The sequence below is a fragment of the Lampris incognitus genome, chromosome 3 (genome assembly GCF_029633865.1).
Source record: "Lampris incognitus isolate fLamInc1 chromosome 3, fLamInc1.hap2, whole genome shotgun sequence".
In the NCBI taxonomy this organism is placed as follows: Eukaryota; Metazoa; Chordata; class Actinopteri; order Lampriformes; family Lampridae; genus Lampris; species Lampris incognitus.
Window position 1 is genome coordinate 92,460,137 of NC_079213.1, and position 22,500 is coordinate 92,482,636.

Consider the following 22,500-nt stretch of genomic DNA (forward strand, 5'->3'; position numbering starts at 1 on the left):
CACAGATGCGATGTTTGCTTTGAGAATGTTGATTGAGAAGTATAGAGAAGGCTAGAAAGAGTTGCATTGTGTCTTTGTAGATTTAGAGAAAGCTTATGACAGAGTGCCGAGAGAGGAGGTGTGGTATTGTATGAGGGAGGCAGGAGTTGCAGAGAAGTATGTAGGAGTGGTGCAGGATACGTATGAGGGAAGTGTGACAATGGTGAGGTGTGCGGTTGGAATGACAGATGGGTTCAAGGTGGAGGTGGGATTACATCAAGGATCGGCTCTTAGCCCTTTCTTGTTTGCAATGGTGATGGACAGGTTGACGGACAACATCAGGCAGGAGTCTCCATGGACGATGATGTTCGCGGATGACATTGTGATCTGTAGCGAGAGTAGGGTGCAGGTTGAGGAGAGCCTGGAGAGGTGGAGGTATGCACTGGAGAGAAGAGGAATGAAAGTCAGTAGGAGCAAGACGGAATACCTATGCGTGAATGAGAGAGAGGACAGTGGAATGGTCAGGATGCAAGGAGTGGAGGTGACAAAGGCATTTGAGTTTAAATACTTGGGGTCAACTGTCCAAAGTAATGGGGAGTGCAGTAGAGAGGTGAAAAAGAGAGTGCAGGCAGGTTGGAGTGGGTGGAGAAGTGTGTCAGGAGTGATTTGTGACAGAAGGGTATCAGCAAGAGTTAAAGGGAAAGTTTACAAGATGGTTGTGAGACCAGCTATGTTATATGGTTTGGAGACAGTGGCACTGACGAAAAGACAGGAGGCGGAGCTGGAGGTGGCAGAGTTGAAGATGCTAAGATTTTCACTGGGAGTAACGAAGAAGGACAGGATTAGGAACGATTATATTAGAGGGACCGCTCAGGTTGGACGGTTTGGAGACAAAGCAAGAGAGGCAAGATTGAGATGGCTTGGACATGTGTGGAGGAGAGATGCTGAGTATATTGGGAGAAGGATGCTGAATATGGAGCTGCCAGGGAAGAGGAGAAGAGGAAGGCCAAAGAGGAGGTTTATGGATGTGGTGAGGGAAGACATGCAGGTGGCTGGTGTGACAGAGGAAGACGCAGAAGACAGGAAGAAATGGAAACGGATGATCCGCTGTGGCGACCCCTAACGGGAGCAGCCGAAAGTAGTAGTTGTAGTGTCTATATCCCACCCCAGGCCTGTGTTAAAGAGGTGTTAAAACACCTGGCTGATGAAATTACAAATGGAGCGCAAATATCCAAACTCCCTACTCATTATCCATTGTGATTTTAACAGAGCAAACTTCAGCCATGAACTGCCAAACTACAGATAGCAAAGTCTGGATCTTTGCTAAACAATATTAAAGGATGCCTATTGCGCTGTCCCCCATGCAGCCCTGGGCCTCTCTGATCAGTCTGATTCCATCTTATCCCAACCTAGAGACAGAAACTAAAATCTGCAAAGCCTGTGGTTAAAATTGTGAGGAAATGGACCAATGAATCAAAACTTGAGCTCCAGGCCTGCCTCGACTGCACTAACTGGAGTGTTTTTGAGGCTGCATCTACAGACATGGACGAATATACTGACACTGTGACATCTTACATCAGCTTTTGTGAGCTTTGTCAGGCCAAAGAGGAAGCCTACAGGAGTGGAGATAGGATCCGGTATGACAAAGCCAAAAATACACTCACAAAGGTGATTAGAGTGGCAAAAAGGTGCTACTCTGAAAAACTGAAAAACAGGTTTTCTGCCAACGACCCATCATCAGTCTGGAGAGGTTTGAAAGACATTACCAACTACAGGATACCATCCCCTCACACTGCAGGGAACCATCAACTGGCTGACGATCTAAACGGGTTTTACTGAAAATCTGAAAAGCAAACTTTCACACCCCTCACCCTCTCCAGACACAATTCACAACCAACTGCACCTCCTGCCAGCCCCTCTCCCCTCCCCACCGAACCCCCACCTGCACTCAAGATCTGCGTTGAGAATGTGCGCCAGCTCTTCCAGAGACAGAGGACCAGGAAGGCACTGGGTCTGGGTGGCATGTCATCCTCTTGTCTTAAAGTCTGTGCTGACCAGCTGGCCCCAATTTTCACAGTGATCTTCAACAGATCACTGGAGCTGTGTGAAGTCCCCTCCTGCTTCAAGAGCTCCACTGTCATCCCAGTCCCCAAGAAACCCTATATCACAGGATTAAATGACTACAGGCCCATTGCCCTAACATCTGTGGTCATGAAATCCTTTGAGAGACTGGTGTTGGCCCACCTGAAGGAAATTACAGGCCCCCTTGCTCGACCCCCTGCAGTTTGCCTACCGAGCAAACAGGTCAGTGGATGATGCAGTCAACATGGGATTGCACTACATCTTCCAACACCTCAGCTCCCCAGGGACATACGCAAGGGTCCTGTTTGTGGACTTCAGCTCAGCATTCAACACCATTGTCCCAGATATCCCCCCCACTCCAAACTCACCCGGCTCACTGTACCAGCCCTCATCTGCCAGTGGATTAAAAACTTCCTGGCAGACAGGCGGAAGCTGGGGAAAATCACATCCAGCACCCAGACAATCAGCACTGCCCCCCCCCCCCGGGGATGTGTGCTCTCCCCTCTACTCTTCTCTCTCTACACAAATGACTGCACCCAAGGAGACCTGTCTATTAAACCCCTGAAGTTTGCGGGCAACACAACTATCATTGACCTTATCCGGGATGGTGACGAGTCTACATATACGTAGACGGGAGGTTGAACAGCTGGCCCTCTGGTGTGGCCATAACAACCTGGAGCTGAACACACTCAAAACAGTAGAGATGACAATGGACTTCAGGAGGAGCCCCTCAACACTACTACCCCGCCCCCCCAACACATACTCAACAGCACAATGTCTATGGTGAAAACCTACCGATTTCTGGGTTCCACAATCTCCCAGGACCTAAGGTGGGTATCCAACATAGACACAATCATCAAAAAGGCCCAGCAGAGGATGTACTTTCTTTGCCAGCTCAAGAAATTCAACCTGCTTCAGGGACTGCTGATTCAGTTCTACACTGCAATAATCCAGTCTGTTCTCTGCACATCCATCACTGTCTGGTTTGGTTTGGCCACCAAACAGGATAGGGACAGACTACAACAGACAGTTAGGTCTGCAGAGAAAATCATTGGTGCCAACCTGCCCTCCATTCAGGACTTATACACCTCCAGACTCAGGAAACAGGCAGGCACTGCAGACCCATCACATCCTGGTCACAACCTGTTCCAACTCCTCCCCTCTGGCAGGTGCTACAGAGCACTGTTCCCCAAAACAACCAGATATAAAAACAGTTTCTTTCCACGGGCTGTCATTCAAATGAACACTTAAGACTGTCAATAAATCCAACCATTTTGTATATATTGTACTGTACATTGTACATATACTGGTACACTGTCATGTCCATCTACATCAGGTATGTATGTAAGTAACCTGCTAACATCTATTTCTGCATCTCTGATATAGTCTCTAAACCACTGCACTTTATCACCTCTTATTTTGCCTGTATAAGTCAATCCTTGTGTATATATCTGAAGATTGTTGTGATGTAGTGTTGTTATTCAATGTTACGTACACTGAGAGAACCACGAAACCGGAGCCAAATTCCATTTATGTGCAAACCTACATGGCTAATAAACATGATTCTGATTCTTAATATGCTGGTAAACTATTATATCTACTACAGTGTTAACTTTTCATAACAAATATCAACATTAAAAAAACTATGATTTTAGATTGTTACCATGCATTTTATTAACTTATGTAGTAAGCTTATGTTTATATAGAGTTCTAAAAGTCAAACTCATTCATTTTTCCCCTCATCCCAGAGGTGCACCACATGATCCTGAAATTCAAGTAAATGCATAAAAACCACCAAAAAGAAAGTTAAAAGCTTCATGTGTGATGGTGGTAGTATGTTTACCTTACCTTCTGCCCCTGTACTCCTTTAGTTCCTGGTTTACCAGGCGGACCAGCAGGTCCAGGCGGACCTTTAACAGCTGATGGGCCGGTGAACCCCTTCTTTCCCACTCTACCCTAAAAATACACAGTCATATCCTTTGACTAGTACATGAACAATTTGACACTGTTATGAATGGGTAAGGATTGAGCATATTGTTCAGCTTCCTTGGGAATTGAAACCTAGATAATTAAACCTTCGCCTTCTGACCTGTGGTCCACCTTATTAACCACTATCAAAGTTGACATGTGATATCCATATGATAGGGGCGAGTGCTTGATTGTAATGATAGACTGTTGGGGATAGAAATGTGGGGATAGTAAAGTTTTGGTTTGCAGAACCAAATATAGCACCATTGATCCAAAACAGAGAGACAATTGTAATTAAACACCGAGAATTTAAACAGAATCTCTTACCAATTTGCCTCGTACCCCAGCCACGCCTTTCCCACCCTTTAGACCTTGAACACCCTGAGAATAAGAAAGTAGATGTACACAAAAATAGGGTTGCTATTTTCTCATTTTTATGCAGGCTTTGCAATAAATATCCCACAGGACTGATGCTTGCAGGCTGCAAAAGAACGTGATGAAAACACACCATGTCCCCTTTGATGCCCGGATGGCCTCGCTTGCCCCTCTTACCATGATCTCCCTGAAATGCACAAGCAAACAAGACAGACAGCATTAAAAATCCATCTATTAAACTCTGATCACATATTGCATTTTATTTGATCTGAATGACTATATGATACGTTACACCTTTGGTCCAGGGAGTCCACTTTTGCCATTGACCCCACTGTTGCCCGGCAAACCCTGAGAAGGTGGAGAATTAAACAATATTCTACTAAAACATGTAGGTTTGATGTGGTTTCATGGATCACGACTTGAGTATGAATATTAGTCATAAACATTGTGGAGTTAATATATCAATGTTATTTTAACTCATTTATAGCCTACTTCTGTTGATGGTCCCATAAGTCCTGGTGGGCCTACACTGCCAAGAGGGCCCTGAAATAAAAAGTAAATCACAATCCTCAATTTCAAGCTCCATTATATTGAATCAACAATTGATTAATTATTCATTTTGAAACGAGTTATTGAGTTGATATTGAGTCGAAATGCACATTTACATTTTAGAAATGCTTCCAGACTTAAAAAGGCTGACTTGCTCCAGGAATAAGATTTATAGTATTTCAGTTAGACAGCAGTGAGGCACTCTGGAAAGCTGAGTTTGGTACCAGTAGCCCATTTACAGCATAAGTATGAAAGATTTCCTTGGTGAACAGTGTAAAGATAAGATAATCTACTTACAATTTGTCCCCACATCCCCTTCTCTCCTTTTGCCCCTCCAGCTCCGGTACTGCCTCCTGGTCCGTACCTCCCAGCCAGGCCTGATGGACCTCTGCCACCGGGATCACCCTGTCAATATAGCCGCAATTTCATCATTATCATCATCACCATATCCTCCTCACTCTCCTCCTCTTCAACACCATCATCATCCTCACTCTCCTTCTCAACACCATCATTATAAACTTGTAATCATCTACCTATAGTTGATGTTTTCTTTTACATTAATAATGCAACATCTACACCCAGAGATATCACACTGATTCAGTTCCCTACCCCTGAAGATTCATGTGCGTTTGTTGCGTTCCCAATGTTGGAAAAAAGAATAAAAACAGAAGTTAATAGACAGAGCACTCATCTTTTCTAAATAAATAAACATAACTATTGCAACATCTGAAAACGACTATGATAAAAGTTCATGAAACCTAAAATAGCCTGAGTAGCTCATCAACTGTAACAATTATATCGGTTAAAATGGCTGACCTTAAATCCTGGATCACCTTGTTTCCCTCTTTCTCCTGGTGCACCTCTGTGTCCCTAGTAGATGATCAAGAGCAAAGGGGCATCCCTTTCTAATTTACATTTAAACAGGCAGAGGCATATTATTATTCCAGTGATTGTTAGGACAGGCTATGCTGCTCTAATTTTGCATTTTCAGCAAATTTGGTATTCATGTTTTAATGTACAAAAATCGAATTGTGTCAACAGTGCATTTAAAATACTGATAGCCTCATACTTTGTATGTAAAAAGATGCAACTGTGTTATGAAATTAATATGCGATACTTTAACAAACCACAGTTCAGAAATAACAATCACACACCTCTTTCCCGGGGGGGCCCTTTGGTCCCTGCAAGCCCTGGTTACCTCTATCTCCCTGAAGTCCCTTTGACCCTTTTTCTCCTGGAGGGCCAGTCTTCCCTTTATCACCCTGAAAAAATAAATATTCAAGACTTTTGTTTCAGTGCCAAGCGGGAAAAAAAAGTCTGTTCCAACATGTGTAATACGGTAAAATGTATATTGAATGATATATTTGGGAACAATTTCAGACAAGGTGCAACAATCTCAACGGGTGTACACTGGATTAAATAGAAATGACATTAACTTTATTCAAAGTTACTCACAGATATTCCTTTGTGTCCAGCTAGCCCATCAGGTCCCCTCAATCCAATTGGACCCTAAAGAAAAGCAGTGCTGGATTGTTTTTACACATAATTATACCCAAATGATTTATGATTTTCTGTTGAACCAACAACATAGTAAGACCGATGTCTTTGCTCACAGGTTTTAGTTGGCTATAGCAATACATCAAGTTGAAAGAAAAGACAGTGCAATGTAGTCGGAACTATGATCAATACAGTCTAATCAATCTACCTCCTCACCATCGACACCAGCAACGCCTCTCTGCCCAATAGCTCCAGGCGAACCCTGAAGAGAAAAAGTAGACAATTGGAAAATATAGAGGAAACAGACGAACAGCACAAAATCCTCTCTAAATAATGGAAACTGGAGAGGATATTGCTATAGAGGTTGTACAGACAGCTCGATCAATAAAGCATCTATAAACCCCACATGAACACACTGTTTAACTAATATGAAATGGCAGCCTCATAAAGTGAACTTAGAGATGAAGATTGACTTTACCTTGTCTCCTTTGACTCCAACTGAACCCACTGATCCTGGAGGACCGTCTTTACCCTGGTTGAGGAAAGACTGAATCAGCTTTGCACATCATAATGAGTTTATTAGACAGACAGTAGGGGCTTTTAACGCTTGCTCAACTCCCCGGAACGAATAACTGAAAATCAATAAGCAAACACTATTTGTGACTGACTTAAAAATTTACTGTGTAATAATTTTCCCTTTCTTGGTGCTTGGTATGCACCCAGAAAACAGACTGACTTCTTTCATTGCTTTGATGACATAAGTCTACCCAGTCAAAAGAATCCTTGCCAGATATTCCCAGAGGTTTGCAACCCAAAGACAAAATAAAACATCTAATTTCCAAGATGAAGCCTGCAGCAGTAGATTAGATTCTGTTTAATTAGCCTGTTGCAGTTGTATGGGATAACACGGCCGCCTCTAAAACAAAGTTTTTTTTCAAAATTAGATTAGATTAAATTATAATGCTCACTGTGGAAAAAAACTGAATCCTTTAAGCAGCAGATAAAATTATAAAGCCATGAGAAAAAAAAACAGTATGAACAACAACGTAAAGGATAGGGTAAAGGACAAAATATCATTCAATCAAAATAAGACTATACACAAGTGCATCGAAGGTCCATCGTGGGTGTGGATCACTGTAAATGTTTCTCGCTTAATTATTTTTCTATTTCAATCTAAAGTATTAACTCTGGAGAAATGATTGTTGGAAGCTGAGGGTTTGCAGCTCGTTTAATACCTTATATACCTATTTACTTTGAATTCCTTGCTGAGATAGTGAACATAATTGTTTAGTTTTGTATAATCAAGGTTTAAATAGTTTTAATTTTTAAGACACGAATACCATTTGCAATAATCTGTAATGGTTATTACATTGCATTGATATGGAAATTTTTTTTAGCAGGTTCTACTGTAACATAGGCAAGGCGAAAAAGTAAAAGATAAAAAGTCTGTGAATGTTCTTATTCATCCAGGTCATGGTTATCCAAAGGAGTTGAATCAAGTGCAACTGGACTTGGTATATATCCGTGAAGACGTTTCACCTCTCATCCAAGAGGCTTCCTCAGTTCGTGCCTTTCTGACTAGACTAAGCTAGTCTGACTGGCTGGTGATGAGGCTCAGAATTTATCATCTTTGGAGTCGTTGTCAGAGCTATAGATGTCCATGGCTCTTTGTGTTCCGGTGTTTACCAATGCCTGTCGCTAACAGAGCCATAGATATGAGTGGCGCTTTTGTGTACCGATGTTTGGCCGCATCCGTCGTTATTGGAGCTTTTGATATGCATGGTTCTCCTGTGCTCCGATGTCCAGCCGCACCCGTTGCCATCGGAGCGATTGATTTGCATTTGTTTACCAGCGACGGTCGTTATTCACCTGCATCCCAACCATGGAGGCTTTGGAAACTGTGAGGCAATGTTTGCTACGGGACGACACCCTCCACAATAGGACCATCCTCAGCCCAGACCAGATTTGCCAACTACTGGACCTTTGCCTGAACCAGTGTTGTAGTACTCGAGTCCAGGACTCGGACTCGAGTCCGACTCGAGTCCTGATTTTCATGACTCGTGACTCGACTTGGACTTGAGCACTGATGACTCGGACTTGGACTCGGACTCGCGAATTTACTGCATTCGGACTCGGAAGTTGGAGACCCGGACTCTGACTTTTTAATTGATAAAGACTGTTTTTGTTAGATTTTTTTTTAAATAATAGGCCCTATTAAAATATATTGATAGCTATATTAATACTGTAACATTATTCAATTTCGTGTAAGGGCAGCCACGTGTGTTCCACCTACATGCGGATTCACGTGGCGTGCATACCGTCATGTTCAGTAGCGCGAAGATGCCTAAAGAGACAACCTGAATTGTGCTCTTTGCTTACACAGATTTTACAACAAATTCCAGCAAGATCACTGCTAGATGTTCGATATGTAAACGAACTATTGAGGAGAAGACCGGGACAACCTCAAACTTCAACAGACATCTGTCAAGGATGCACCCAGAAAAGTAAGTGATATGCAGTCAGTTGATGATATGGTTGGTGATCAGTTAACGTTAGCTAGCTAGCTATCTAGCTACAGTAACAATAGCCTCTGAAGTAACTCAACCACTGGTCCAAGATGTTGGGTCAGGTCGTGTGGCGGGTATATCATGTCACTAGAACCGTTGGGTTCGGTGGTGTGGCGGTATATCATATCACTAGAACCAAGTGAGATTGTATAGGTAGGTTAAGTAACGTTACTGTTAGAGTGCTAATGCAGCATTGCACAGAAAAGTCACAGTACGGTTCGCTTTCGGTACGAGCGTGCCATCCATCTCACTAATGATGAGTTGGTAAGTAACACGCAGCGTCTTCGTGTTATAGGGAGATTAAAACTGATTTTTCTTATTTATCATTTAGCTAATTACCAAGTAGCATACACTTAACAGAAAAACACACCACTCTGAACTACCGTGTTAGCATTAATCTTAACTAGCAATAACAAATCCGCACATGGCAGGTCTCCGCCATGAATATTCTCCAAGTGCGGAGAAGGAAGAAGTCTAGCCTATATGCATCCACAAATAATGTTGATAAAATGTGCACAACTTTACAATGCAAATAAAAATAATTGTAGGCTATTACTCGCTAAATGGGACTAATTGAAGAAAGCTAATGTGGATGCCGCCACTGGTTTTCTTGAGAGCTGGAGACGGTACAAGATTTGACGGATGTGGCATTCCCCCCCCCCCCCCGATGTACCGAAAACTAGCGAACCGTATCGTGATTGGTGACACCGCATAGGCTACTGTAAATATGGGGATATTTTTCTTTGCATATATGCAGCATTGGGTGTGCCAAATTCTAAAAATAGACACGCGCGACGTAGCTTTTGAACAGTACTATGAACTGGCTCTATCTTCTAACAAAATCACACCCTCCCTGACCCATACAGAATAAACATACAGACTCACGGAGGATGGAGAGTTAAAGCTCAGCTAGGTAGCATGTAACATACTTAAATCAATAATTAAATGACTGGGTTTTGCTAATTAATCCCTGTCCTGTTAGTCTCATAAATTATGTATCTTTTCTCATACTTTTCATTTATCCAGCTAGTTTACATTAGTTAATCTACTAATATGGTAATGTTAGTTATATAGATAACTAAATATGTAACTTAACTGGTTATGGTTCAAACCACTATGTGTATAATGTGTAACATTTGTATTGTTATTGCATATTGTTATAGCTATAACGTTACACATTTTTTGCTGTGAGAAAGATTACTTGAAACAGTTTGGCATCAGCAAGCTAAAGTGTGTATCCTATCTTCCCCTAGGTTCCAAGAATACCGTGCCTCCACTGCTTCAGATGTGATGCCAGCTGCTTCAGCTCAGAAGACTATCACATCACTTTTAAATGATGGACAGCAAAGGATGTACAACCTCAAACATCCACGTCACAAGGCTATAAGTGATGCCTTTGTAAAAGATCAAATCATTAAGTGCTGCTTGCCACTCTCCATCGTTGACAATGAGGACTTCAAGCACTTGCTGCATGTCCTGGATCCTCAGTACCGGCCCATAGCAAGATCCACAATTTCCTCTGTGACCATTCCAGGAATGGTGGAAGTCAAGAAAGAACAGATAAAGAGCCAGCTGGCAGAAGCATCGAGTGTTGCTGTTACCACAGACATTTGGCGTGATCGAAATATGCGGTCATTCCTTGGAGTGACAACACACACAGTGGCAATGGATAAAAAAAACAGGAACTCAGCCTTCAGTCATATCTTCTTTCCTGCAAAAGAGTGCATGGGAAACACTCAGGAGAGAAGATTGCAATGATGTTTGAATGCTGTGCTGAAGAATACCTGATTAAGGACAAGATCAACTTTGTCATAACTGACAATGCATCCAACATGAGAAAAGCTTTCCAGGCCAGCTTTCCCCTAGAGGATCCTTGTGATGCTGAAGCTCATGATCCCAGCTCATTTGAGGAGGATGATGAAATATGGCAAGACCTGATGCCAGAAGATCAACAGACAGTCAATGACACTTTGGCTAAGAACTGTATCATGCTTCACACATTCACTGCAGTTGGTCATAAAAGATGGTCTGAAAGACACCAGTGGGCTGTCAAGCACCCTAGCAAAGCTATCCCGTGCAGCCAACCTCCTCCACAGTGGCACCTCGTTTAAAGACTGCTTTGAAGCGTGTTCTGGTGATGAAACAATTCCAACAGCGAATGCCACACGGTGGAATTCCACTCTGAAGCAGGTGAAGGCTTATGTGCATTTAGACATGCAAAAGCTGTCCAGTGTGTTGGAATCAGAGGGGCACAAAAGCCTTATCTTATCCCCGCGAGAGTATGCTCAGCTTAAAGAACTGATCGAAGTTCTTGATCCGTTCTTAGAGGCAACCAACCTAACTCAGGGTGAGACTACTGTCACCGTCAGTGTGATTGTGCCCTGTGTCCTCACTCTGCGCTGTCACCTGCAGGAAATAAGAGGAAAAGCCAGATACTGTGGGCCTCTGGTGAGAGCTCTGGAGAGCTCCTTGAAAACAAGGTTTGCAGAGGTTTTCAGTGCAGTCAAGATACCAGGCTGTGAGCCAGCTGAAGGAAGAGGCCCCACCAAATTTCCTTTCACCAATGCCTACTTCATAGCATCTGTGTTGGACCCAGCATTTGGCTTCCAGCGGCTAGAACATGATGTGCAGCTGGACAGTGACATCAAAGATGTGCTGAAGACTGAGATCAAAGGTGAGAAATGTTTTGATTAACGTTAGTTAAGTGATTAACTATTTGATTGTTGTGATGTTTATATCATTGAAGGTGTTACAATAAAGCACATAGACATGTCATTTGTCATGTAGGCCTAGTCAATAACATATTTGTAATGAGTCCCCCATGCCCCCCTCTCATTTCAGAGTATATAAAGGCAGAGGGTGACAAGCAAGCGGTATCAACAGCAGATGCAGCGGAAGCAACAGGACCAGGGGAAGGTGAACTTTCAGAGTCTCCTCCTGAGAAGCAGTTGAGAATGTTCTCCTACTATAGGAGGACTCCCTCCTCCACCAAGAAGAAGCCGTCTGGCCAGGCTCAGTTGACTGCATACCTCGACTTGATCGCTGAGCAGGACTCTGACTCAGTCCCGTGCCTCTGGTTTTGGCAGCAAAACAAATCCAAATTCCCTACCCTCTATCAGATTGCCACACAGGTATTCTCTATCCCTGCCTCCAGTGCGCCCATTGAAAGGGTATTTAGTCATGGAGGCATTTTGATGAGGCCTCACCGTGCAAGGTTGAGTAGTTCCATGCTGTCAGATCTTATGTTTTTGAAATGCAACGTGTATGCTTAAAACTAGTGCCACCAGCCTTTTGTTCCTAACTATTCCTGAGAGACAATGTCTTTTGACTAGTTTTTATGACTGCATTGTATGCTGTGGAACTTACTTCTGTATACTGTTTCCACCATTTGCTAATATCATGCTATTCACAGCTATCAATGTGTTTTGAAGCACATCCAATGTTCAGAATGTCAAAGAAATTCAGACTGTTCTAAAAATGTGTGTGTGCGCGCATGCATGTGTGCGAGTGTGTGGGTGTGCATTTGTTTGGCTATCGTGTCACAAAGTAAATAAACTCCCTTTGAAATGGTGACAGCTGTGTCATTTTTGTTTAATGTAGACCTTTTTTATTTGTATGTCAGATCTTTGACTGTGCCCAAGGGGATCACTGGAGCCATCTTGGAACTCGACTCAGACTCAACCTTGATGACTCGGACTCTGACTAGGGTAATAGGGACTCGACTCGGACTCAGGTAATGGGGACTCGACTCGGACTCGACTCGACTTTCCCTTGGTGACTCGGACTTGGACTCGGACTCGAACACTGGGGACTCGAGACTCGACTCGGACTCGAGGTTTAGTGACTCGACTACAACACTGGCCTGAACACTACATATTTCCAATTCAGGGGCCAGTTTTACAGACAGAAACATGGCTGTGCAATGGGCTCACCAGTATCGCCCATTGTGGCCAACTTATATATGGAAGAGGTAGAACACAGGGCCCTGAACTCCTTCAGAGGAACACCTCCGAGCCACTGGTTCAGATATGTGGACGACACATGGGTCAAAATCCAAACACAAGAGGTGCAAGCGTTTACCAAACACATCAACTCAGTGGACAAGAACATTAAGTTCACAAGAGAAGACGTAAAGAACAACAGTTTGCCCTTCTTGGACTGTGACGTCCACATTGGGGAGGACAGGAGCCTCCACATTGGGGTTTACAGGAAACCTACACACACAGACCAATATCTACTTTTTGACTCACACCACCCTCTGGAACACAAACTGAGTATCATCAGAACTCTGCAACACAGAGCTGACAATGTGCCCACCAGCACTCAGGCCCAACGAGAAGAACACAAACACCTGAGGGGAGCTTTAAAAACCTGCGGCTACCCCAATTGGACCTTTGTGAAAACTGCAACACGTTCCAACCAGGTGAGCGACGAGGAGAAAAGGAACAGAAGGAATAGCACAGTCATCCCATATGTTTCTGGGGTCTCTGAGAAACTCAGGAGAATTTTCAACAAACACCGCAACCCGGTATACTTCAAACCCAGCAACACACTCCGACAAAGAGTGGTTCATCCCAAAGACCGTGTACCACACACCCGGAAAAGCAATCTGGTGTGTGCTGTACAATGCAATGAGGATTGCACTGACCTATACATAGGAGAAACCAAACAACCACTACACAAACGGATGACCCAACGCAGAAGGCCAAACTCCTCAGGACAAGACTCAGCAGTCTATCTACACCTAAAGGAGAAGACACACTCCTTCGAGGACAGCAACGTACACATTTTAGACAGGGAAGATAGATGGTTTGAAAGAGGGGTGAAGGAAGCCATCTATGCGAAACTGGAAAAACCATCCTTCAACAGAGGAGGAGGTCTGCGACACCACCTATCTCCCACTTACAATGCCGTCCTTTCATCTCTACCCAGGAGACTCAAGAAGCCTAGCCTCCAAGAACAAGTCGGTCACTAACGGCTCCAACGACTCTCATGACCACTGAATAATGAAGTCGAAACTAACACCCCCAACGACCGTCGCTGCTAAACAAATGCAAATCAATAGCTCCGATGGCGACGGGCGCGGCTGGACATCGGAGCACAGGAGACCCACGCATATCAACAGCTCCAATAACGACAGGCGCAGCCAAACATCGGTACACAAAAGAGCCACTCATATTTATGGCTCTGTTAGCGACGGTCGTTGGTAAACATCGGAACACAAAGAGCCACGCATATCAATAGCTCTGACAACGACTCCTAGAGGATAAATTCTGAGTCTCATCACCAGCCAGTCAGACTAGCTTGGTCTAGTCAGAAAGGCACGAACTGAGGAAGCCTCTTGGATGAGCGGCGAAACGTCTTCACGGATATATACCAAGTCCAGTTGCACTTGATTCAACTCCTTTGGATAAAAGATAAAAGTTTTCCTTAAAAGAATTTCATGCTAAGGAAGCTGTGCTGCTGAATTTCCGCAAAAATAATAAGATGAATACTAAAATTTATAAGTGTTCATGGGAAATTTGTTGGACCCTACTGTCATAAAACTCAAGCTATATTTTCTATCTAATTATATGATGTATTTATTCTTCATTTCATAAATAAAAGGCTCAAATAAACTTTTCAGACAGTTAGTTTCAGTTGTGCTCCATATTTCCAACCAAGAGGACAAATACTTGGGTTTCTGCCCTGGTCACTTTGAGGAGGGTTGAAGCACCAAGCTCTTCTTCTTCAAAGGTGACAGACAAGTACTGAGATAAGAAGTCCAGGAGGGCCAACCTGGTTGAGAACCCCAAGAATCCCAAAGCTCTCAACCTGATGATTACTCAAGTTCCTGACCTCTCTCTGAGTCCAGAAATATGTCAGGTTTCATGTCTGACATTACTAGAGAGATTAGAAAAATGGGTTGGCCTATTTGTCCCAGTTCTGAACTGGTTTAGAAACTACCTACAGGACAGGCAGCTCTTTGTGCCCATTGGAGATTTTGCCTCTGACAAAGTGGGCATCATGCGTGGGGTACCCCAAGGTTAAATTCTTGGACCATTGTTATTTAATCTCTATATGCGCTGACTCACACATGTTATACAGAAACACAAAATAAATTACCATAATTATGCAGATGATTCACAACTGTAAATATCCCTATCTCCAGATGACCTAGATCCCATACATTCCCCAATTCAGTGTATTGATGATATTAATCTATGGATGTCAGAGAACTTTTACAATTAACAAAGACAAAACAGAAATATTAATTTTTGGTGCAAAGATTCAGACAGAGAACTGCAGCTCATCTCAGTTCTCTGTCTCTGGAGTGCAAAAGCAAAGCTAGAAATCTTGGTGTAATCATAAACGGCATTCTAAATTTTAAGAGCCATATCAACCATCTCACAAGATCAACCATCTACGATCTTAAAAACATTTAAAACTAAGGGGCTTCCTACCAAAATCAGACAATGACAAATGAATCCATGCATTCATAACAAGTAGACTAGACTACCAAAATGGTCTATTCACCGGCCTCCGTTGTGCGGCAACTACAGTTAATTAAAAATGTGGCTGCACATGTTCTCATTGGAACTAAAAAGTATGAACACATTACACCTGTTCTTAGATTTCTGCATCGGCTCCCCATCAAAACTAGAATTGAATTCTGTTACTTGTTTACAAAGCTCTACATGGCCTTGCACCTCAGTATATAAAAGACATGCTAATTAGACATAAACAAGCAAGAACTCTCAAGTCCAAAGGCAGTGGTCTTTTAACCATCTCTCATACTAACTCTAAAGCAGGGGAAGCTGCCTTTTTTATTTATGCCCCAAGTAGATGGAACGCCCTGCCTGAGGACCTGAGAGAGGCCCCCACACTGAACACTTTTAAAAGCAGGTTAAAAACTTTACTTTTCACAACAGCCTATGGCTAAGTTCTTGGTGTGTGTGTTTTATATTTTGATATTTGTATATTCTGCTCCAATTCCTGTATAACTGCACTAGCACCTGTTGATATGCTTATTTACTTTCTATATTTGCACTTTTATGATTGTGTTTCGATTCTATTGCCACTTTACATAAAGCACATTATGTTGCCCTGTGTATGAAATGTGCTATATAAATAAAGTTTGACTTGACTGTCAACAAGACCAACAAGGACAGAGACAAGCATGTCTCCTGCACCCAAAAGATGACAAGGAAAGTGCATGTGCAAAGTAAATCAGGAAGATCCAGGCCGTCTTCGAAGAAAGAAATCAGTAGAGAAGAAAACACGCTGTTTCCTCATCAGATAAAACTTCTGTCCGTAGAGGCAGCAAGAGACCTGCTGGACCAGATAACAGTTGCTTGGCATCAGACAGACGCCTCTGTGTATCATGACAGTTCAAACGCCTGAGCTCTTTGAATTCAATTTTGGATTTATTTTTGACACAGAAAAAGTTCAGGATAAACATTTAGAAAAAAATACATATATCTTTTAAATTTTATTGCTGTTTTAAGTTGTTGACATGAGTAAAAGTAGATAGTAAACCCCTACAGAAAATCAATGTCTATAGTGCTGTTGTTTTTTGTTTTTCTTGCCCTTTTGTATCTGTTTAAGTTGGAGAGTACTGCTGGCATCATGTGTGGCTGCCGCTTCTCGCTCTCGTAGCCCCCCCCCTTCTCATCCACCCCTATATGTCTGTGTTATCTTTATCTGTTGTCTTGTTTCTCCGCCATTTATTGTAAAGCGACTTTGAGTGTTAGAAAAACGCTATTTAAGTTTGATTTATTATTATTATTATTATTATAGTGCCAAATGACTTTATATATAAGGCACTTTTTCCAAAGTTTTAGAGCCTACAATATTTAAATACAGAGGTTATTTTGCCAAAGGCTTAGGCAAACAAAAAGAAGACATTCTTTGGTTCTTGAAGTATGACTTTAATCAGGTCTCATTTGATATTGCCATCAGTGGGTAATGACTACAGTGCCAGAAATCTCTATACATTGGTACTGACTCTAATCTTCTAAAATATTTTAACACAACCTTGAAATGTATAGTTCACAACAAAGAACATACAAAAAGACTTACTGGGTAGCCTGTGATCCCACGGGGGCCAACTGGACCTTTGGGCCCCTGGTCACCTGGAAGGCCATGGAGCCCAATCTCACCCCAGGGCCCAATATTACCCTGGATACCCTGAAAGTAGAAAACAGTATAGTTTAAAATATTCATGGGCATAATATACTACATCAGCTATACTTAATGTATAAAAGTAGCAGCACACAAGAGTGACTGGATGATACGCAGGTGAAAGAATGTAAGATTGATAGAAGAACTAACAGATGAATGGATGACTGAATGAATGAATGAAGAGAAAAACAGAGACAAGAAAGGAAAGAAGGAATATATAAGTAAAACATCTTACGGGAACACCTCTGTATCCCATTGGTCCTGACATGCCCATCACACCCTAGAGGAAAACAAGTCACAGAGGAGCTCACAAATGGACCATTTCTCTAGGCCTAAAAACCTAAACGTAACTAGCCTGATTTATCAGCAGCTAACCAAAAATAATCAAAAAAACAAAATCAGATTTGATGGCTCAACTTCCAGCAGTAGCACCAATACTGTGATAACTGAGGTAAAGTCACTTACTGGAGGGCCTATCTTCCCCCCCGGTCCAGCTTCACCTTTACTACCCTTCACAGACAAATAAATGAAGCAAAAGAGATAGTTTGCTATTATAGAGTATGTTTATGTTTTCTGCAATATATGCTAAAGGTCAATGCTTGAAACTTCACAAACATGACAGAATGTATTGTACAGACACAAAAAGAAAAAAAAGAAAAAAAAAAGATCAAGTCTGAATGAAAACAGGTTTTGATGCTTTTCGGTTTGTTTTTGATGTTAGAAGGTTTATACCTTTGGGCCTGGGCTTCCAGGAAGTCCTTTTGGTCCTTCTTGACCTTTTACCCCCTGAAGGAAATCAACAGTTTGACATCACAGCTGTTCAACTTTTTTTTTTACCTTGCAACTCAACACAGGTTTGTGTAGCTGATCTGAATCAAAACACACTTTCAACCAACCAACCAACCAACCAACCAACCAACCAACCAACCAACCAACCAATCAATCAATCAATCGATCAATTTTATTGAACATGTTAAAGAAAACATATATGCAATAAAAACAAACAAAATCATTGGCAACATATAAACGACAAATAAGCAACTCAAATAATACCAATCATGTTCAAAAGGGGTAAGAAGTTGAGAACTTTTCTAGTTCTACCCCCTTACGTTCAGCAGCAAAAAAGTGACATTTCTAAAGTAAAATACATTGTAACCCTCAACTAACCTTTTGAAATGAAGAGTTATCATCATCATGATCATCATTATCATAATTCCTTTTCTCCATCATCATCACCATTATAAATGCATCTCACCAAAGAGTATAGCTTTTTTTCTCTTGAATATTTTGGTCTGTTATGGCACCATCTGAAGTGTAATTGTTTCTGTGCCAGAGGTTTATCAATAAGCCAAATGGTGATGTCATAACTCACTCTGACTCCTGGCTTTCCCGATTTCCCTGCAAATCCCCTACCACCAGCATCTCCCTGTTTATGGACAAAAACATGTTTAAAGAAAGAGATGGCATATTTAATCAGCACCAAATTCAAATGTAATTTAACATGTTAAGTGACCGGTAATAATGTGATACTGTGGTAGTCCTGGGTAGCTTGAAGGTGTGACTGTGTGTAACCCTCCCTCCCCCTGCAAGAGAACAACAATATGTTCCTGCCCTCCATGTTTTATAGATCAAGAGTTAAAAAAAAATACAGTGAAACAATAAAACTCACACTCATCCCAACTGGCCCTTGGATGCCAGGGGCTCCCATCTTCCCATGTATTCCCTAAAACAAACAATCACCTCAAAATCATACATTATTTCATGTGTTACACTGGGTTTTGGTGCAGTTGGACTGATGTTAAGTGTGATGTTAGAGGGAAATCCTTTACCCTTTGTCCCGGGGCTCCTCTGTCTCCATCCACTCCAGGTACCCCTGTGGTTCCCTTGGAGGAAAATTAAACCATAGTTAAGTTAGGCACTAGGTCTGCTACTCTCCTGACTAGCCTGACCAAGACAGAAATCATGAATGGAGATGGCCTAGCCGTGAAAAAAGTTGACAGGAAAAGGAAAGCTGGTTTTAAATATTTGACCAACTCAAAAGACCTGTACAAATGAATGAGAAATGCTCTCCACTCTAACAAATGTTTCTATTGAAGGGCTCATGAGCAAGACGCTGACCCTAGACATCCATTGTTCGTGTAGAGTTACCCAGTACCATTGGTGGAAGATTTTAGTTGTACTGGGCAGTTCACAAATGGGAATCTGCCTAAATGTAAATATGTGAAAAATGACGATGCCGACAAAGACCATACATACAACAAGAACAAGTCAACTTTACTGGGGTGATCAGGGATGAAAAAAATGAGTTAAACTGCTATCTTCAAAAAAATACCAGACATAAAAAAGAAAATAAAAACTGATTCATAAAACATAAAAAAAAAACAAAAAGACATATTGCAACTGGCCCTTTGAGCAACCTTGTTTGGTTGATAAAAAGTTATATGGAAAACCAGAATGAACTTTATACATACATATAAAAAAACATGTAACTGTTTTCAATCTGCATTATACTAAACTGTACAATGATTAAAATATAAGAAACTATCCAACATGTGAAACAGAATTTAATATGATTAATTTTTAAAAGTGTTATATGAATTTTTAAGATTAATGTGGAGTGGCTGCATGTGGTGTAGACCAGATGTCTAATTAACTCAAATTACATAGCCTCTACTTCCCAACAAAGACACCAGAGACTGGGAGAGAGAGCAAGACAAGCAGACGTGGCAAGCTCTCTCACCAAACTAAAGACTCTACAAGATGTCTTGTTGTTTTATATATCTATATTTGTGTTTTTAATTTCTGATAGCTGTTGAGCCATCTTTGTCCGTGCCTCTGTGCTGGAGTACCCTGGCTGTGGTGGTACCCTGGCAGCCATTCCAATTCAGCATCTTTTGGTTACTAAAACTACAATCTCATAATCTGCTATCCTAACCAAGTTCACCTACTGCACCAGATCAAAATGAAAACTCGCTCATTAGACAGCAGAAATACCTGGTAGAATAGACAACCAGCAGTACTGCTGGTCCGCGAGGATTGGAGTAGAAAGCCACTCACCTAAACAATTTGGTTGAGGTATCATATAAAGAAATATGAAAACTACAGTATGTACATAACATCAGTCATCTTCAGTTCAGATGTAGGTCTTACCGGGGCACCATGACGTCCATCCTGTCCCCTATTTCCCATATGACCTTGAAGACCCTGAGAAAGAAGACAACTGATATCAGGCCCCTTCACAGTTTCAAGGTGTACGCTTGTTGAGCGTGCCATCATCACTGAATTATATGGAAATTTGATCCCTAAATGCTATTTATGTTCATCCAAAATATGTACATGGAAAAATATTTCTTGACAAATTGATGGTAACATCCTCTTTTTCGCAAATGTTTTGCAAGTAAAAATAAGTAATCTGATTAATCCTTTCTAATAATGACTTTTCAAGGAATGTTTATTTTGGTATGAAAGTCAATTTCTGTGATGTCAGGACTACTTGAAGGTCAGCTAATTACATCACGTAGTACCTTGTGGCCCTTTGGTCCAGTCAACCCTGGAATTCCAGGCCTTCCCTGTCAGGAAAAAAAAAGAAAAAACAAAAAAACAAAACAAAAACAAAAACAAACAAAACCCACGTTTCTATTAAAATCCATAATTTAAGAGTCTTAAAGATGCGATCTAAAATGTACAGTGCACCCGGAAAGTATTCACACCCCTTCACTTTCCCCACATTTTGTTATGTTACAGCCTTATTCCAAAATTGATTTAATTCCTTTTTTTCTCATTAATCTACACACAATACCCATAATGACAAAGTGAAAAAGGTTTTGTAGAAGTTTTTGCAAATTTATTAAAAATAAAAAACTGAAATATTGCATGTACATAAGTATTCACACCCTTTGCTATGACACTCAAAATTGAGCTCAGGTTCATCCTGTTTACACTGATCATCCTTGAGATGTTTCTACATCTTGATTGGAGTCCACCTGTAGTAAATTCAATTGATTGGACATGATTTGGAAAGGCACACACCTGTCTATATAAGGTCCCACTGTTGACAGTGCATATCAGAGCAGAAAGCAAGCCATGAAGTCAAAGGAATTGTCTGTGAACCTCCGAGACAGGATTGTATCGAGGCACAGATCTGGGGAAGGGTACAAAAAAATTTCTACAGCTTTGAAGGTCCCGAAGAGCACAGTGGTCTCCATCATTCGTAAATGGAAGAAGTTTGAATCCACCAGGATTCTTCCTAGAGCTGGCCACCCAGCCAAACTGAGCAATCGGGGGAGAAGGGCCTTGGTCAGGGAGGTGACCAAGAACCCGATGGTCACTCTGACAGAGCTCCAGCATTCCTCTGTGGAGATGCGAGAACCTTCCAGAAGGACAACCATCTCTGCAGCACTCCACCAATCAGGCCTTCATGGTAGAGTGGCCAGATGGAAGCCTCTGCTCAGTAAAAGGCACATGACTGCCCGCTTGGAGTTTGCCAGAAAGCACCTAAAGGACTCTCAGACCATGAGAAACGAGATTCTCTGGTCTGATGAAACCAAGATTGAACTCTTTGGCCTGAATGCCAAACGTCACGTCTGGAGGAAATCAGGCACCTCTCATCACCTTGCTAATACCATCCCTACAGTGAAGCATGGTGGTGGCAGCATTATGCTCTGGGGATGTTTTTCAGCGGCAGGAACTGGGAGACTAGTCAGGATCGAGGGAAAGATGAATCAAGCAAAGTACAGAGAGATCCTTGATGAAAACCTGCTCCAGAGCGCTCAAGACCTCAATCTGGGGCGAAGGTTTACCTTTCAACACGACAACGACCCTAAGCACACAGCCAAGACAACGAAGGAGTGGCTTCAAGACAAGTCTGCGAATGTCCTTGAGTGGCCCAGCCAGAGCCCAGACTTGAACCCCATTGAACATCTCTGGAAAGACCTGAAAATAGCTGTGCAGCGACACTCCCCATCTAACCTTACAGAGCTCGAGAGGATCTGCAGAGAAGAATGGGAGAAATACCCCAAATATAGGTGTGCCAAGCCTGTAGCTTCATACCCAAGAAGACTTGAGGCTGTAATCGCTGTCAAGGGTGCCTCAACCAAGTACTGAGCAAAGGGTGTGAATACTTATGTACATGCAATATTTCAGTTTTTTATTTTTAATAAATTTGCAAAAATTTCTACAAAACCTTTTTTGCTTTGTCATTATGGGGTATTGTATGTAGATTGATGAGAAAAAAAAGGAATTAAATCCATTTTGGAATAAGGCTGTAACATAACAAAATGTGGGGAAAGTGAAGGGGTGTGAATACTTTCCGGATGCACTG